Raw genomic sequence first — 19933 nt, forward strand, 5'->3', positions numbered from 1 at the left:
ATTTACTTGGTAAGCAAAGTGGCTTAAGATATTATGTATTGTAATAGAAAATTGTTATAAAAACGTTTTGTTTTTGCTGGGAATTCTTGTATATATTTCACAGCTATATAATTAATTATAATAACGCACTTTTTGTTGATAAACATGTTAAAAAATACATTAACACATAATAATGTGGCAACAAATCAAATGTGCATTTAAATGCAACAAGCAAAAATAAATAAATAAAGCAAATGCACGGAAAAGAAACGAGGAATAAAAGAAACACCGCGATTAAAAAAATCAGATCGCATACTTTGTAATAATTGAAATAAATTATAAAAATCAACAGGTTTATATTTAAAACAAATAAAAAATATCTGCCAGCGGGGTAAGAAAAATAAACTTAATTCTAGTTTCAACTTAATTCAATAATAAACTCAATTTAGGTTTATTTTTCTTACCCCACTGGCAGATATTTTTACTTGTTTTAAGCCTTAACCTATTACATTTTAGAATTTATTTCAGTAAACAAGACTTAAATTCTAAGCCACTTTGCTTATTAAGTAAATGTATCTCGATTTAAGAATTATTTTTTAACTCGAAAACATTAAGAAAATACTAAGTAAACGAACAAATTGGGATGTTCAAAACACTTAAATATTTTTTTTCACTCTACCCTTCATATTACAGCTGTCGAAAAACCACAGCAACGTTGACAGACCCGGAAGCCATGATACATTAGCAGTTTTTAAAATAAGTTAAATCTAGAATCCTTATTGATTTTAGATACTTTAAAGCAATGAATGATCTTCTTTCTTTTGAATTGATTTGGTATTATGGAGGAGCTCTGTGTCTGGTTATTGAAGATGATTTGTTCTTTGCTCCTATGTTGGCTTATTTTTTTGTTATTTCCGTTACTATATATATTTTTTTCTTTGTTTTTTCTGATTTGAGGTTATGAAAATGTTTTAATTTGTAATAAAGGTTTTTTGAAAATTCTAAATTCTCTCTATCTCTCTCTCTCTCTCTCTCTCTCTCTCATGAGCGTGGATCAGATCCTGCATTAAAACATGAACTTCTGATTTGCTAGCTCAACGTTCTACCTCTGGGTTATACAATGAGAACGTATAGAGTTAAATGCCCGCTAGCCTCCACCCCAAAAGCCAGCGCCTTCGCCGGCTCCCCCTTTGGCTGCGTCTATTCCGGTATCGCTTCTCGGCCTTTTGGCTAAGATCAAGTGTAGTATCTGTTCTTATCAGTTTAATGTCTGATACGTCTCCTATCCGGGGACTATATGTTAAATGGATTTTTGACCTTCGGAAATGGAAGCGGAGCTTGCTCCTTCCACTCCATGCATCAACATGGTATTGCAGTGTTTCCATGAATGGTGCGCTCCCCATCTCGGGGATAAATAAGTCAAGTATAAAAAAAAGAATTTGCTTCTTTTGTGCGTGAATGACGGTGTTTTTTCTAATCCGTGTGTTTTAAAATTGCTGTGATTTCGTTGGCTTTATTGGTTTAACGAAAAGCTTGCGTGGAAATGAACACGCTGATAAAGAAATGTTTTTGTAATGTATTTAATTAATTTCTTTACAAGTTTGCGGAGGTGATACGAGGACGAATTAAACATCCTCGACACAGCTGAAGGCGCAACAAAAGCGAACGAGACCGATTGGAATGTTAAAAACACCTGAAAACTTTTTTCACTACCCTTCATACTACAGCTGTCGAAAAACCACAGCAACGTCGACAGACCTGGAAGCATAGCTGTACTTGTTTAACTCACAACGACAACGGGTAAGTCATTGAGCCCTGTGTTTTTATTTATCCACGTTCTAAAATTGCTATGCTTTCGTTGTTTCTTGATTGCTCTGTACATTTCTTTGTTTCTATTCCACGTAAAGTTACTTTGTAATAACGAAACCATATATTTGAATGCGCAATTTAAATCCATTTGATTTAAATTGTTTCACATATTTCACTCTACACGGTTCAACCGGGCTGGAAACGGAATAAAAACAGGGTAGATCTCGAAGAATGTTTGGTCTCAGACGTGGCTTCGTGCGCTTTCCACCTGGTCACACACAGTAAATGAAATGTTAGTCGGACGGCCTCCGGGGGCGCCGTCGATGTGATCGGTCACAGGAAGATGCGGCCGTCTGGCCTCAAAGGGTGTCGCTCATACTTACCTGGCAGGGGAGACACCATGATCATGAAGGTGGTTCACCCAGGGCGAGGCTCAGCCATTGCACTCCGGTTGGGCTGACCCTTTGCGAATTCCCCAAATGTGGGAATCTCGACTGCAAAATTTCTGATAGTGGGGGACTGCGTTCGCGCTCTCCCCTGACCTTTGTGTTAAAAATAGATTCGCTTGTCGTTTTACGTAAAATCCAAGAGACGTCTAACCACGGCCCAAGAATACATTAGTCATCAAAAAAGCGGCTATTCAACGACTACATAACTTTTAATAGACAGCGAATAAGTGTCTAGGCTAAAACAAGGCTTAATTTGGGCTGTCAGTCAAAATCTAATAGCCGTTTGACCATTCCAAACGAATAGACTAGCCATTAAATAGAACCACAATCAAACGGCTACATGTCTAAGAGCACAAAATAATGCTTAGATGATTCTTTTACTTCCAATATAAGAGGTTCTCGGGAATGGCAATCATCCAAACTAATAAATTATAAAGGCTTTTATAAGAAAATGACAACAGTTAAACAACCTAGACAGCGTTGGGCAATACAAAATGCTAATAAATACAAGACAAATTGAAATATTGTACATGCATGTACATTAAACAAGCCAACAAATCTGCCAATGGGCTACGACAATTTTTCTTGAATTAAGTGTTTATATCTAGATTTGTTTCTTACCCCTTTGGCAGATTTATTTGCTTGTTTTAAGCCCAAATTCTGAGTTTTTTCTCCCTAAAGGCTAGGTTTATTTTCTTAGGGCATTTTGCTCATCAAAAAATGCATCTTATTTTAAGACTTTCTAGATATTTGTATAGTTAAAACAGTTCGAAATAACAAGTAAGAAATGATTTTTTGCAATGTATTCATTCATTCGCTACCCTTCATACTACAGCTGTCGAAAAACCACAGCAACGTCGACAGACCTGGAAGCGTAGCTGTATTTGTTTAACTCACAAAGACAACGGGTAAAGTATTTTCTTGATTACCTAAATGACTTGCTGTAGGAAAATAAGTTTAGGTTTAAGGGGGGAAATACAGTTTAAAGGGATATTTCAATTTATGATGATAATTCTGTCATCATTTACTCATGCATACAGGCTTACAACAACACGAGGATTAGTTTTTTTCTGAGTAACACAAAAGAAGGTATTTTGAGGAATGATGGTAAACCCACAGCAGATAGTCACCATTGACTTCCATAGTAGGAATAAAAAAATATGATGGAATTTAATAGGTACCATCAACCGTGTGCTAACCATCACTTTGCAAAATATTTTCTTCATCATTTATCACGATACTTCCAAAATATTTTTTCCTACTAAGTCAATATTTCATTATTTGCTTTACAAGCTTAAAAATGATGGTGACAGGATTCCATGGTAATCACAAACAGGTAAACAAGTAAAATAATCACTATTTACTTTTAAAAGCATTTTGAAAATTGCTTGCTTATGCTGGGAGTAAAGGTATTTCATGCAAAAGGTATTTCCTCTTTAAAAGGTAATGTATGCTTCTTTTAAAGCTGACACATTTGCCACATTAAAATAACAGAAATGTGTACTGTTTAAACTTTTTGGAGCCGGTGTGTCTGTGTTCTTGGGGCACACATCTACATGTAAAAGCAGAATTGCTTATTATTCTTCTCTATTTCTTGTATAGGTCAATTATGAGTGAAGAACCGTTCACCAAATGAAGACCGCAGCCAGGTGACGGGATCCTGTGGTAATCACAAACAGGTAAACCAGTAAAATAATCATCATTTAATGTTAAAATAATTTTGAAAATTGAAGTTCTGTGTGTTCTTATTGTACTTTATTTATTTCTGCAGGTAAGCACCATACCGTAAGCTTCATTCCCTTTATAACAGGTAAGGTTCATACTGTTTTATTCTTTTGTACTGTTTTATTCGTACTGTTTTAAATCATTCAGTAAATGCAAAGTTAAACTGATGTGTTTTTAATCTAGATTTAAAAGTGTCTACTGTTGAAGCACATCTGATCTCTTCTGAAAGCTGATAATAACTGAATGCTGAGGCACCTTGTTTTGAGTGAACCCTTGTTTTTTCTAAATGACCTGATCCTATTGATCCGAGTAATCGGTTTCATATTCGATTAGCATATCTGTCATGTATTGTAGCCATGAAGTGGTTTTTAAACAAGAAACAGTACTTTTTAAATCCATTGACCATTGCAATAATCGGCCCTGCTGGTGATGAAAGCATGAACAAGTTTCTCTAAGTCCTGTCTTGAGACAAAACCTCTAATTCTGGCAATATTTCTGAGATGGTAGTAAAAGCAGAATTCCTTATTATTTTTCTCTATCTCAGGCTCTACGGCATATATGTCATGATTTTATTTGTCTATTTATATGTCTATTTACAAGGACTGCCTTGGCCAAATGTTATTGTTAATTAATATTGAAGCAGTTATTTAACATAGGTCCTTTGAGTAGTGATTTGTGTAATGATCCATATATCTATTTTTATGTATATTTTTAACTTAGGAATGTGATTTTAAAGCTCATATTTGTTATTGTATGACACCTCTCATGTTATGAAAGTAAAAAATAAATGTATTTTCTGATGTCTTGCATTTCTGTTTTTAAACTGTTAATCCTTATCAAGTGCTATACATTAGAAAGTGGATATAGAGTGAAATGCACACGGTGAATAATGAACGCAGACCTTCAGTGCCGGACCTCTGACCCGCTAACCTCCATCCCGACAGCCAGCGCCTTCTCCGGATGCCATGCGGTATCGCTTCTCGGCTTTTTGGGTAAGATCGAGTGGACACCGGGGACTACACGTTTAAATGGATTTTTGACCTTCGGCTATGGAAGCGAGGCTTGTTCCGTCCACTCCGTGCATCGACTCTGGCGCTTTCCGGGGACAAATAAGGTGAGTTTAAAATCAGAGTTTGCTTCTTTAGTGCGTGGTTGCCAGTTTGTTTGCCAGTCCGTGGTCCATAATACGTTCCGCGTTCGTGGTCTCTCCATCGCTCAGTACTTTTCTGTGTTTCTATTTTACGTAAAGCTAACACCAAAACGATTGTGGAAGGCGCTATATAGATTGTTCTCAAAGAAAAAAAACGAGAAACAAACCCATGTGAATATGGGTCAAATTATCTAGGCGGAGCACTTCGTTCAAAGAAAAACGCAACAGAATTGTTTGCGTTGAACAAAGACAATGGTGCCTGCAGACATCGAATGTGTATTGTGGATAAAAAATGGCCAGTGGGGTGGGACAATTTTTCTTGAATTAAGTGTTTATGGGAAAAGTTCACGAATTTTTTCTTACCCTGTAGTCAGATTTATTTGCTTGTTTTAAGCATAAAATAACAGGAGAAGAAATTGTGTAGGGGGAGCAGAGGGTTTTTTTTCGTTCAAAGAAAAGCAGCGTGGCACGAATGAATGTTTGGCTGAAATGCTATCGTAATTTCCCCCTTAATTTTCCTTACAAACATGAAACCAGAGAGAAGGGTCAGTTGGCATCGAATTGCACCTTGTATTCGGTGATTGATTGAGGAAAAATATGCGTATGTGTATATATATACTTGTTTTGTTGAACAGAGACAATGGCCGCGTGCTCCAGCGTCACCTATATGCCTATTTCACAAAATGGCGGCTTTGACCGGAAGTAGGGAAAACATCGTTCAGGTTGCACCACTACGATGGCCACTCAATATAGTATGGACTGACAGCTGCTTTGTTTTCTCCTACACATGAATTTACTTGTAAAAATAACAATAACAGATATTGTCGATTGGTGTTATATTATTTTTTTAGCATTTCGTATTATCAAAATATATCATATGTTAGACAGCTTATCAATTTTAAATAAAATAACGAGACATACATAACTATTCGTGTCTGCTCCCGTTTATTGTAATGAGTGTGCACATTTGGAGAAATACTTAGACATTTTACTTCTTATTTCTTTAGACTGAATAATTATTTCTTATTAATTCCAAAGTATGCGACCCGATGATCTAATCGTGGTGTATGTGCTATTCCTCGTTTGTTTGCCTGCATCCATTGCTTTACGGCTTGCTTGTTGCGTTTAAATGCACATTTGATTTCTTTACCAGCATTGGATTTAGACCATTCAATGAGAAGAGTTAACAGCGTTTATTATGATTGATAAGCCCTCAACGGAGAATGAGGTCGGCATACATTAAAAGCCTTATTTTGTTTTTATCGTGTGCCTTCCAAAATGTATGCGACGAAACTTAAATCACGCAAAATATGAATGGTAACTAGACGTGCTTGTTGTGTGCAAGGAGTGCATTTATTTGTAAACTTTTGCTAAATCAAAATGGTTTATTTGTATTTGCTTTTTACCTGGGTTTTATCAGGTTCGCAGTCGGGACATTTTTAATCCATAGTGTATGCATAATTAATTTCAAAGAAATAAGAAGTAAAATGTGTAAGTATTGCTCAAAATGTGCTTTGGACTAAGTCCCCCGTCATCACAGCAAACGGGAGCAGACCCGAATAGGTATGGCTAGTTATTTTATTAAAAATTTCCAGCCGTCTGTAAATTTATGTTTGAAAGAAAAAAGTAAATTAATATCTTACTTACTGTTTTTGTCTTGTTTTCTAGTGAATATCTGACAATGCTTAAATGGAGATACATTTACTTGGTAAGCAAAGTGGCTTAAGATATTATGTATTGTAATAGAAAATTGTTATAAAAACGTTTTGTTTTTGCTGGGAATTCTTGTATATATTTCACAGCTATATAATTAATTATAATAACGCACTTTTTGTTGATAAACATGTTAAAAAATACATTAACACATAATAATGTGGCAACAAATCAAATGTGCATTTAAATGCAACAAGCAAAAATAAATAAATAAAGCAAATGCACGGAAAAGAAACGAGGAATAAAAGAAACACCGCGATTAAAAAAATCAGATCGCATACTTTGTAAAATAATTGAAATAAATTATAAAAATCAACAGGTTTATATTTAAAACAAATAAAAAATATCTGCCAGCGGGGTAAGAAAAATAAACTTAATTCTAGTTTCAACTTAATTCAATAATAAACTCAATTTAGGTTTATTTTTCTTACCCCACTGGCAGATATTTTTACTTGTTTTAAGCCTTAACCTATTACATTTTAGAATTTATTTCAGTAAACAAGACTTAAATTCTAAGCCACTTTGCTTATTAAGTAAATGTATCTCGATTTAAGAATTATTTTTTAACTCGAAAACATTAAGAAAATACTAAGTAAACGAACAAATTGGGATGTTCAAAACACTTAAATATTTTTTTTCACTCTACCCTTCATATTACAGCTGTCGAAAAACCACAGCAACGTTGACAGACCCGGAAGCCATGATACATTAGCAGTTTTTAAAATAAGTTAAATCTAGAATCCTTATTGGTTTTAGATACTTTAAAGCAATGAATGATCTTCTTTCTTTTGAATTGATTTGGTATTATGGAGGAGCTCTGTGTCTGGTTATTGAAGATGATTTGTTCTTTGCTCCTATGTTGGCTTATTTTTTTGTTATTTCCGTTACTATATATATTTTTTTCTTTGTTTTTTCTGATTTGAGGTTATGAAAATGTTTTAATTTGTAATAAAGGTTTTTTGAAAATTCTAAATTCTCTCTATCTCTCTCTCTCTCTCTCTCTCTCTCATGAGCGTGGATCAGATCCTGCATTAAAACATGAACTTCTGATTTGCTAGCTCAACGTTCTACCTCTGGGTTATACAATGAGAACGTATAGAGTTAAATGCCCGCTAGCCTCCACCCCAAAAGCCAGCGCCTTCGCCGGCTCCCCCTTTGGCTGCGTCTATTCCGGGATCGCTTCTCGGCCTTTTGGCTAAGATCAAGTGTAGTATCTGTTCTTATCAGTTTAATGTCTGATACGTCTCCTATCCGGGGACTATATGTTAAATGGATTTTTGACCTTCGGAAATGGAAGCGGAGCTTGCTCCTTCCACTCCATGCATCAACATGGTATTGCAGTGTTTCCATGAATGGTGCGCTCCCCATCTCGGGGATAAATAAGTCAAGTATAAAAAAAAGAATTTGCTTCTTTTGTGCGTGAATGACGGTGTTTTTTCTAATCCGTGTGTTTTAAAATTGCTGTGATTTCGTTGGCTTTATTGGTTTAACGAAAAGCTTGCGTGGAAATGAACACGCTGATAAAGAAATGTTTTTGTAATGTATTTAATTAATTTCTTTACAAGTTTGCGGAGGTGATACGAGGACGAATTAAACATCCTCGACACAGCTGAAGGCGCAACAAAAGCGAACGAGACCGATTGGAATGTTAAAAACACCTGAAAACTTTTTTCACTACCCTTCATACTACAGCTGTCGAAAAACCACAGCAACGTCGACAGACCTGGAAGCATAGCTGTACTTGTTTAACTCACAACGACAACGGGTAAGTCATTGAGCCCTGTGTTTTTATTTATCCACGTTCTAAAATTGCTATGCTTTCGTTGTTTCTTGATTGCTCTGTACATTTTTTTTTGTTTCTATTCCACGTAAAGTTACTTTGTAATAACGAAACCATATATTTGAATGCGCAATTTAAATCCATTTGATTTAAATTGTTTCACATATTTCACTCTACACGGTTCAACCGGGCTGGAAACGGAATAAAAACAGGGTAGATCTCGAAGAATGTTTGGTCTCAGACGTGGCTTCGTGCGCTTTCCACCTGGTCACACACAGTAAATGAAATGTTAGTCGGACGGCCTCCGGGGGCGCCGTCGATGTGATCGGTCACAGGAAGATGCGGCCGTCTGGCCTCAAAGGGTGTCGCTCATACTTACCTGGCAGGGGAGACACCATGATCATGAAGGTGGTTCACCCAGGGCGAGGCTCAGCCATTGCACTCCGGTTGGGCTGACCCTTTGCGAATTCCCCAAATGTGGGAATCTCGACTGCAAAATTTCTGATAGTGGGGGACTGCGTTCGCGCTCTCCCCTGACCTTTGTGTTAAAAATAGATTCGCTTGTCGTTTTACGTAAAATCCAAGAGACGTCTAACCACGGCCCAAGAATACATTAGTCATCAAAAAAGCGGCTATTCAACGACTACATAACTTTTAATAGACAGCGAATAAGTGTCTAGGCTAAAACAAGGCTTAATTTGGGCTGTCAGTCAAAATCTAATAGCCGTTTGACCATTCCAAACGAATAGACTAGCCATTAAATAGAACCACAATCAAACGGCTACATGTCTAAGAGCACAAAATAATGCTTAGATGATTCTTTTACTTCCAATATAAGAGGTTCTCGGGAATGGCAATCATCCAAACTAATAAATTATAAAGGCTTTTATAAGAAAATGACAACAGTTAAACAACCTAGACAGCGTTGGGCAATACAAAATGCTAATAAATACAAGACAAATTGAAATATTGTACATGCATGTACATTAAACAAGCCAACAAATCTGCCAATGGGCTACGACAATTTTTCTTGAATTAAGTGTTTATATCTAGATTTGTTTCTTACCCCTTTGGCAGATTTATTTGCTTGTTTTAAGCCCAAATTCTGAGTTTTTTCTCCCTAAAGGCTAGGTTTATTTTCTTAGGGCATTTTGCTCATCAAAAAATGCATCTTATTTTAAGACTTTCTAGATATTTGTATAGTTAAAACAGTTCGAAATAACAAGTAAGAAATGATTTTTTGCAATGTATTCATTCATTCGCTACCCTTCATACTACAGCTGTCGAAAAACCACAGCAACGTCGACAGACCTGGAAGCGTAGCTGTATTTGTTTAACTCACAAAGACAACGGGTAAAGTATTTTCTTGATTACCTAAATGACTTGCTGTAGGAAAATAAGTTTAGGTTTAAGGGGGGAAATACAGTTTAAAGGGATATTTCAATTTATGATGATAATTCTGTCATCATTTACTCATGCATACAGGCTTACAACAACACGAGGATTAGTTTTTTTCTGAGTAACACAAAAGAAGGTATTTTGAGGAATGATGGTAAACCCACAGCAGATAGTCACCATTGACTTCCATAGTAGGAATAAAAAAATATGATGGAATTTAATAGGTACCATCAACCGTGTGCTAACCATCACTTTGCAAAATATTTTCTTCATCATTTATCACGATACTTCCAAAATATTTTTTCCTACTAAGTCAATATTTCATTATTTGCTTTACAAGCTTAAAAATGATGGTGACAGGATTCCATGGTAATCACAAACAGGTAAACAAGTAAAATAATCACTATTTACTTTTAAAAGCATTTTGAAAATTGCTTGCTTATGCTGGGAGTAAAGGTATTTCATGCAAAAGGTATTTCCTCTTTAAAAGGTAATGTATGCTTCTTTTAAAGCTGACACATTTGCCACATTAAAATAACAGAAATGTGTACTGTTTAAACTTTTTGGAGCCGGTGTGTCTGTGTTCTTGGGGCACACATCTACATGTAAAAGCAGAATTGCTTATTATTCTTCTCTATTTCTTGTATAGGTCAATTATGAGTGAAGAACCGTTCACCAAATGAAGACCGCAGCCAGGTGACGGGATCCTGTGGTAATCACAAACAGGTAAACCAGTAAAATAATCATCATTTAATGTTAAAATAATTTTGAAAATTGAAGTTCTGTGTGTTCTTATTGTACTTTATTTATTTCTGCAGGTAAGCACCATACCGTAAGCTTCATTCCCTTTATAACAGGTAAGGTTCATACTGTTTTATTCTTTTGTACTGTTTTATTCGTACTGTTTTAAATCATTCAGTAAATGCAAAGTTAAACTGATGTGTTTTTAATCTAGATTTAAAAGTGTCTACTGTTGAAGCACATCTGATCTCTTCTGAAAGCTGATAATAACTGAATGCTGAGGCACCTTGTTTTGAGTGAACCCTTGTTTTTTCTAAATGACCTGATCCTATTGATCCGAGTAATCGGTTTCATATTCGATTAGCATATCTGTCATGTATTGTAGCCATGAAGTGGTTTTTAAACAAGAAACAGTACTTTTTAAATCCATTGACCATTGCAATAATCGGCCCTGCTGGTGATGAAAGCATGAACAAGTTTCTCTAAGTCCTGTCTTGAGACAAAACCTCTAATTCTGGCAATATTTCTGAGATGGTAGTAAAAGCAGAATTCCTTATTATTTTTCTCTATCTCAGGCTCTACGGCATATATGTCATGATTTTATTTGTCTATTTATATGTCTATTTACAAGGACTGCCTTGGCCAAATGTTATTGTTAATTAATATTGAAGCAGTTATTTAACATAGGTCCTTTGAGTAGTGATTTGTGTAATGATCCATATATCTATTTTTATGTATATTTTTAACTTAGGAATGTGATTTTAAAGCTCATATTTGTTATTGTATGACACCTCTCATGTTATGAAAGTAAAAAATAAATGTATTTTCTGATGTCTTGCATTTCTGTTTTTAAACTGTTAATCCTTATCAAGTGCTATACATTAGAAAGTGGATATAGAGTGAAATGCACACGGTGAATAATGAACGCAGACCTTCAGTGCCGGACCTCTGACCCGCTAACCTCCATCCCGACAGCCAGCGCCTTCTCCGGATGCCATTGCGGTATCGCTTCTCGGCTTTTTGGGTAAGATCGAGTGGACACCGGGGACTACACGTTTAAATGGATTTTTGACCTTCGGCTATGGAAGCGAGGCTTGTTCCGTCCACTCCGTGCATCGACTCTGGCGCTTTCCGGGGACAAATAAGGTGAGTTTAAAATCAGAGTTTGCTTCTTTAGTGCGTGGTTGCCAGTTTGTTTGCCAGTCCGTGGTCCATAATACGTTCCGCGTTCGTGGTCTCTCCATCGCTCAGTACTTTTCTGTGTTTCTATTTTACGTAAAGCTAACACCAAAACGATTGTGGAAGGCGCTATATAGATTGTTCTCAAAGAAAAAAAACGAGAAACAAACCCATGTGAATATGGGTCAAATTATCTAGGCGGAGCACTTCGTTCAAAGAAAAACGCAACAGAATTGTTTGCGTTGAACAAAGACAATGGTGCCTGCAGACATCGAATGTGTATTGTGGATAAAAAATGGCCAGTGGGGTGGGACAATTTTTCTTGAATTAAGTGTTTATGGGAAAAGTTCACGAATTTTTTCTTACCCTGTAGTCAGATTTATTTGCTTGTTTTAAGCATAAAATAACAGGAGAAGAAATTGTGTAGGGGGAGCAGAGGGTTTTTTTTCGTTCAAAGAAAAGCAGCGTGGCACGAATGAATGTTTGGCTGAAATGCTATCGTAATTTCCCCCTTAATTTTCCTTACAAACATGAAACCAGAGAGAAGGGTCAGTTGGCATCGAATTGCACCTTGTATTCGGTGATTGATTGAGGAAAAATATGCGTACGTGTATATATACACTTGTTTTGTTGAACAGAGACAATGGCCGCGTGCTCCAGCGTCACCTATATGCCTATTTCACAAAATGGCGGCTTTGACCGGAAGTAGGGAAAACATCGTTCAGGTTGCACCACTACGATGGCCACTCAATATAGTATGGACTGACAGCTGCTTTGTTTTCTCCTACACATGAATTTACTTGTAAAAATAACAATAACAGATATTGTCGATTGGTGTTATATTATTTTTTTAGCATTTCGTATTATCAAAATATATCATATGTTAGACAGCTTATCAATTTTAAATAAAATAACGAGACATACATAACTATTCGTGTCTGCTCCCGTTTATTGTAATGAGTGTGCACATTTGGAGAAATACTTAGACATTTTACTTCTTATTTCTTTAGACTGAATAATTATTTCTTATTAATTCCAAAGTATGCGACCCGATGATCTAATCGTGGTGTATGTGCTATTCCTCGTTTGTTTGCCTGCATCCATTGCTTTACGGCTTGCTTGTTGCGTTTAAATGCACATTTGATTTCTTTACCAGCATTGGATTTAGACCATTCAATGAGAAGAGTTAACAGCGTTTATTATGATTGATAAGCCCTCAACGGAGAATGAGGTCGGCATACATTAAAAGCCTTATTTTGTTTTTATCGTGTGCCTTCCAAAATGTATGCGACGAAACTTAAATCACGCAAAATATGAATGGTAACTAGACGTGCTTGTTGTGTGCAAGGAGTGCATTTATTTGTAAACTTTTGCTAAATCAAAATGGTTTATTTGTATTTGCTTTTTACCTGGGTTTTATCAGGTTCGCAGTCGGGACATTTTTAATCCATAGTGTATGCATAATTAATTTCAAAGAAATAAGAAGTAAAATGTGTAAGTATTCCTCAAAATGTGCTTTGGACTAAGTCCCCCGTCATCACAGCAAACGGGAGCAGACCCGAATAGGTATGGCTAGTTATTTTATTAAAAATTTCCAGCCGTCTGTAAATTTATGTTTGAAAGAAAAAAGTAAATTAATATCTTACTTACTGTTTTTGTCTTGTTTTCTAGTGAATATCTGACAATGCTTAAATGGAGATACATTTACTTGGTAAGCAAAGTGGCTTAAGATATTATGTATTGTAATAGAAAATTGTTATAAAAACGTTTTGTTTTTGCTGGGAATTCTTGTATATATTTCACAGCTATATAATTAATTATAATAACGCACTTTTTGTTGATAAACATGTTAAAAAATACATTAACACATAATAATGTGGCAACAAATCAAATGTGCATTTAAATGCAACAAGCAAAAATAAATAAATAAAGCAAATGCACGGAAAAGAAACGAGGAATAAAAGAAACACCGCGATTAAAAAAATCAGATCGCATACTTTGTAAAATAATTGAAATAAATTATAAAAATCAACAGGTTTATATTTAAAACAAATAAAAAATATCTGCCAGCGGGGTAAGAAAAATAAACTTAATTCTAGTTTCAACTTAATTCAATAATAAACTCAATTTAGGTTTATTTTTCTTACCCCACTGGCAGATATTTTTACTTGTTTTAAGCCTTAACCTATTACATTTTAGAATTTATTTCAGTAAACAAGACTTAAATTCTAAGCCACTTTGCTTATTAAGTAAATGTATCTCGATTTAAGAATTATTTTTTAACTCGAAAACATTAAGAAAATACTAAGTAAACGAACAAATTGGGATGTTCAAAACACTTAAATATTTTTTTTCACTCTACCCTTCATATTACAGCTGTCGAAAAACCACAGCAACGTTGACAGACCCGGAAGCCATGATACATTAGCAGTTTTTAAAATAAGTTAAATCTAGAATCCTTATTGGTTTTAGATACTTTAAAGCAATGAATGATCTTCTTTCTTTTGAATTGATTTGGTATTATGGAGGAGCTCTGTGTCTGGTTATTGAAGATGATTTGTTCTTTGCTCCTATGTTGGCTTATTTTTTTGTTATTTCCGTTACTATATATATTTTTTTCTTTGTTTTTTCTGATTTGAGGTTATGAAAATGTTTTAATTTGTAATAAAGGTTTTTTGAAAATTCTAAATTCTCTCTATCTCTCTCTCTCTCTCTCATGAGCGTGGATCAGATCCTGCATTAAAACATGAACTTCTGATTTGCTAGCTCAACGTTCTACCTCTGGGTTATACAATGAGAACGTATAGAGTTAAATGCCCGCTAGCCTCCACCCCAAAAGCCAGCGCCTTCGCCGGCTCCCCCTTTGGCTGCGTCTATTCCGGTATCGCTTCTCGGCCTTTTGGCTAAGATCAAGTGTAGTATCTGTTCTTATCAGTTTAATGTCTGATACGTCTCCTATCCGGGGACTATATGTTAAATGGATTTTTGACCTTCGGAAATGGAAGCGGAGCTTGCTCCTTCCACTCCATGCATCAACATGGTATTGCAGTGTTTCCATGAATGGTGCGCTCCCCATCTCGGGGATAAATAAGTCAAGTATAAAAAAAAGAATTTGCTTCTTTTGTGCGTGAATGACGGTGTTTTTTCTAATCCGTGTGTTTTAAAATTGCTGTGATTTCGTTGGCTTTATTGGTTTAACGAAAAGCTTGCGTGGAAATGAACACGCTGATAAAGAAATGTTTTTGTAATGTATTTAATTAATTTCTTTACAAGTTTGCGGAGGTGATACGAGGACGAATTAAACATCCTCGACACAGCTGAAGGCGCAACAAAAGCGAACGAGACCGATTGGAATGTTAAAAACACCTGAAAACTTTTTTCACTACCCTTCATACTACAGCTGTCGAAAAACCACAGCAACGTCGACAGACCTGGAAGCATAGCTGTACTTGTTTAACTCACAACGACAACGGGTAAGTCATTGAGCCCTGTGTTTTTATTTATCCACGTTCTAAAATTGCTATGCTTTCGTTGTTTCTTGATTGCTCTGTACATTTTTTTTTTGTTTCTATTCCACGTAAAGTTACTTTGTAATAACGAAACCATATATTTGAATGCGCAATTTAAATCCATTTGATTTAAATTGTTTCACATATTTCACTCTACACGGTTCAACCGGGCTGGAAACGGAATAAAAACAGGGTAGATCTCGAAGAATGTTTGGTCTCAGACGTGGCTTCGTGCGCTTTCCACCTGGTCACACACAGTAAATGAAATGTTAGTCGGACGGCCTCCGGGGGCGCCGTCGATGTGATCGGTCACAGGAAGATGCGGCCGTCTGGCCTCAAAGGGTGTCGCTCATACTTACCTGGCAGGGGAGACACCATGATCATGAAGGTGGTTCACCCAGGGCGAGGCTCAGCCATTGCACTCCGGTTGGGCTGACCCTTTGCGAATTCCCCAAATGTGGGAATCTCGACTGCAAAATTTCTGATAGTGGGGGACTGCGTTCGCGCTCTCCCCTGACCTTTGTGTTAAAAATAGATTCGCTTGTCGTTTTACGTAAAATCCAAGAGACGTCTAACCACGGCCCAAGAATACATTAGTCATCAAAAAAGCGGCTATTCAACGACTACATAACTTTTAATAGACAGCGAATAAGTGTCTAGGCTAAAACAAGGCTTAATTTGGGCTGTCAGTCAAAATCTAATAGCCGTTTGACCATTCCAAACGAATAGACTAGCCATTAAATAGAACCACAATCAAACGGCTACATGTCTAAGAGCACAAAATAATGCTTAGATGATTCTTTTACTTCCAATATAAGAGGTTCTCGGGAATGGCAATCATCCAAACTAATAAATTATAAAGGCTTTTATAAGAAAATGACAACAGTTAAACAACCTAGACAGCGTTGGGCAATACAAAATGCTAATAAATACAAGACAAATTGAAATATTGTACATGCATGTACATTAAACAAGCCAACAAATCTGCCAATGGGCTACGACAATTTTTCTTGAATTAAGTGTTTATATCTAGATTTGTTTCTTACCCCTTTGGCAGATTTATTTGCTTGTTTTAAGCCCAAATTCTGAGTTTTTTCTCCCTAAAGGCTAGGTTTATTTTCTTAGGGCATTTTGCTCATCAAAAAATGCATCTTATTTTAAGACTTTCTAGATATTTGTATAGTTAAAACAGTTCGAAATAACAAGTAAGAAATGATTTTTTGCAATGTATTCATTCATTCGCTACCCTTCATACTACAGCTGTCGAAAAACCACAGCAACGTCGACAGACCTGGAAGCGTAGCTGTATTTGTTTAACTCACAAAGACAACGGGTAAAGTATTTTCTTGATTACCTAAATGACTTGCTGTAGGAAAATAAGTTTAGGTTTAAGGGGGGAAATACAGTTTAAAGGGATATTTCAATTTATGATGATAATTCTGTCATCATTTACTCATGCATACAGGCTTACAACAACACGAGGATTAGTTTTTTTCTGAGTAACACAAAAGAAGGTATTTTGAGGAATGATGGTAAACCCACAGCAGATAGTCACCATTGACTTCCATAGTAGGAATAAAAAAATATGATGGAATTTAATAGGTACCATCAACCGTGTGCTAACCATCACTTTGCAAAATATTTTCTTCATCATTTATCACGATACTTCCAAAATATTTTTTCCTACTAAGTCAATATTTCATTATTTGCTTTACAAGCTTAAAAATGATGGTGACAGGATTCCATGGTAATCACAAACAGGTAAACAAGTAAAATAATCACTATTTACTTTTAAAAGCATTTTGAAAATTGCTTGCTTATGCTGGGAGTAAAGGTATTTCATGCAAAAGGTATTTCCTCTTTAAAAGGTAATGTATGCTTCTTTTAAAGCTGACACATTTGCCACATTAAAATAACAGAAATGTGTACTGTTTAAACTTTTTGGAGCCGGTGTGTCTGTGTTCTTGGGGCACACATCTACATGTAAAAGCAGAATTGCTTATTATTCTTCTCTATTTCTTGTATAGGTCAATTATGAGTGAAGAACCGTTCACCAAATGAAGACCGCAGCCAGGTGACGGGATCCTGTGGTAATCACAAACAGGTAAACCAGTAAAATAATCATCATTTAATGTTAAAATAATTTTGAAAATTGAAGTTCTGTGTGTTCTTATTGTACTTTATTTATTTCTGCAGGTAAGCACCATACCGTAAGCTTCATTCCCTTTATAACAGGTAAGGTTCATACTGTTTTATTCTTTTGTACTGTTTTATTCGTACTGTTTTAAATCATTCAGTAAATGCAAAGTTAAACTGATGTGTTTTTAATCTAGATTTAAAAGTGTCTACTGTTGAAGCACATCTGATCTCTTCTGAAAGCTGATAATAACTGAATGCTGAGGCACCTTGTTTTGAGTGAACCCTTGTTTTTTCTAAATGACCTGATCCTATTGATCCGAGTAATCGGTTTCATATTCGATTAGCATATCTGTCATGTATTGTAGCCATGAAGTGGTTTTTAAACAAGAAACAGTACTTTTTAAATCCATTGACCATTGCAATAATCGGCCCTGCTGGTGATGAAAGCATGAACAAGTTTCTCTAAGTCCTGTCTTGAGACAAAACCTCTAATTCTGGCAATATTTCTGAGATGGTAGTAAAAGCAGAATTCCTTATTATTTTTCTCTATCTCAGGCTCTACGGCATATATGTCATGATTTTATTTGTCTATTTATATGTCTATTTACAAGGACTGCCTTGGCCAAATGTTATTGTTAATTAATATTGAAGCAGTTATTTAACATAGGTCCTTTGAGTAGTGATTTGTGTAATGATCCATATATCTATTTTTATGTATATTTTTAACTTAGGAATGTGATTTTAAAGCTCATATTTGTTATTGTATGACACCTCTCATGTTATGAAAGTAAAAAATAAATGTATTTTCTGATGTCTTGCATTTCTGTTTTTAAACTGTTAATCCTTATCAAGTGCTATACATTAGAAAGTGGATATAGAGTGAAATGCACACGGTGAATAATGAACGCAGACCTTCAGTGCCGGACCTCTGACCCGCTAACCTCCATCCCGACAGCCAGCGCCTTCTCCGGATGCCATTGCGGTATCGCTTCTCGGCTTTTTGGGTAAGATCGAGTGGACACCGGGGACTACACGTTTAAATGGATTTTTGACCTTCGGCTATGGAAGCGAGGCTTGTTCCGTCCACTCCGTGCATCGACTCTGGCGCTTTCCGGGGACAAATAAGGTGAGTTTAAAATCAGAGTTTGCTTCTTTAGTGCGTGGTTGCCAGTTTGTTTGCCAGTCCGTGGTCCATAATACGTTCCGCGTTCGTGGTCTCTCCATCGCTCAGTACTTTTCTGTGTTTCTATTTTACGTAAAGCTAACACCAAAACGATTGTGGAAGGCGCTATATAGATTGTTCTCAAAGAAAAAAAACGAGAAACAAACCCATGTGAATATGGGTCAAATTATCTAGGCGGAGCACTTCGTTCAAAGAAAAACGCAACAGAATTGTTTGCGTTGAACAAAGACAATGGTGCCTGCAGACATCGAATGTGTATTGTGGATAAAAAATGGCCAGTGGGGTGGGACAATTTTTCTTGAATTAAGTGTTTATGGGAAAAGTTCACGAATTTTTTCTTACCCTGTAGTCAGATTTATTTGCTTGTTTTAAGCATAAAATAACAGGAGAAGAAATTGTGTAGGGGGAGCAGAGGGTTTTTTTTCGTTCAAAGAAAAGCAGCGTGGCACGAATGAATGTTTGGCTGAAATGCTATCGTAATTTCCCCCTTAATTTTCCTTACAAACATGAAACCAGAGAGAAGGGTCAGTTGGCATCGAATTGCACCTTGTATTCGGTGATTGATTGAGGAAAAATATGCGTACGTGTATATATACACTTGTTTTGTTGAACAGAGACAATGGCCGCGTGCTCCAGCGTCACCTATATGCCTATTTCACAAAATGGCGGCTTTGACCGGAAGTAGGGAAAACATCGTTCAGGTTGCACCACTACGATGGCCACTCAATATAGTATGGACTGACAGCTGCTTTGTTTTCTCCTACACATGAATTTACTTGTAAAAATAACAATAACAGATATTGTCGATTGGTGTTATATTATTTTTTTAGCATTTCGTATTATCAAAATATATCATATGTTAGACAGCTTATCAATTTTAAATAAAATAACGAGACATACATAACTATTCGTGTCTGCTCCCGTTTATTGTAATGAGTGTGCACATTTGGAGAAATACTTAGACATTTTACTTCTTATTTCTTTAGACTGAATAATTATTTCTTATTAATTCCAAAGTATGCGACCCGATGATCTAATCGTGGTGTATGTGCTATTCCTCGTTTGTTTGCCTGCATCCATTGCTTTACGGCTTGCTTGTTGCGTTTAAATGCACATTTGATTTCTTTACCAGCATTGGATTTAGACCATTCAATGAGAAGAGTTAACAGCGTTTATTAT

At 36.0% G+C, this 19933-nt stretch overlaps 6 non-coding genes across 6 annotated transcripts; all 6 read left to right on the plus strand.

The window, feature by feature from the left end:
• The first annotated feature begins 1189 nt into the window (after positions 1–1189).
• On the plus strand, positions 1190–1380 carry LOC135764636 (U2 spliceosomal RNA). The gene has a single exon (XR_010540162.1). It is a non-coding gene; the product is annotated as a U2 spliceosomal RNA (small nuclear RNA).
• Positions 1381–2163: 783 nt separating this feature from the next.
• LOC135764705 (U1 spliceosomal RNA) lies at positions 2164–2328 on the plus strand. Its single transcript, XR_010540222.1, has one exon. It is a non-coding gene; the product is annotated as a U1 spliceosomal RNA (small nuclear RNA).
• Positions 2329–8000: 5672 nt separating this feature from the next.
• Positions 8001–8191, plus strand: LOC135764653 (U2 spliceosomal RNA). The gene has a single exon (XR_010540178.1). It is a non-coding gene; the product is annotated as a U2 spliceosomal RNA (small nuclear RNA).
• A 785-nt stretch (positions 8192–8976) lies between these two features.
• On the plus strand, positions 8977–9141 carry LOC135764612 (U1 spliceosomal RNA). The gene has a single exon (XR_010540140.2). It is a non-coding gene; the product is annotated as a U1 spliceosomal RNA (small nuclear RNA).
• A 5665-nt stretch (positions 9142–14806) lies between these two features.
• LOC135764652 (U2 spliceosomal RNA) lies at positions 14807–14997 on the plus strand. The gene has a single exon (XR_010540177.1). It is a non-coding gene; the product is annotated as a U2 spliceosomal RNA (small nuclear RNA).
• Positions 14998–15783: 786 nt separating this feature from the next.
• On the plus strand, positions 15784–15948 carry LOC135764720 (U1 spliceosomal RNA). The gene has a single exon (XR_010540238.1). It is a non-coding gene; the product is annotated as a U1 spliceosomal RNA (small nuclear RNA).
• The last annotated feature ends 3985 nt before the right edge of the window (positions 15949–19933 follow it).

The sequence above is a fragment of the Paramisgurnus dabryanus genome, chromosome 9 (genome assembly GCF_030506205.2).
Source record: "Paramisgurnus dabryanus chromosome 9, PD_genome_1.1, whole genome shotgun sequence".
In the NCBI taxonomy this organism is placed as follows: domain Eukaryota; kingdom Metazoa; phylum Chordata; class Actinopteri; order Cypriniformes; family Cobitidae; genus Paramisgurnus; species Paramisgurnus dabryanus.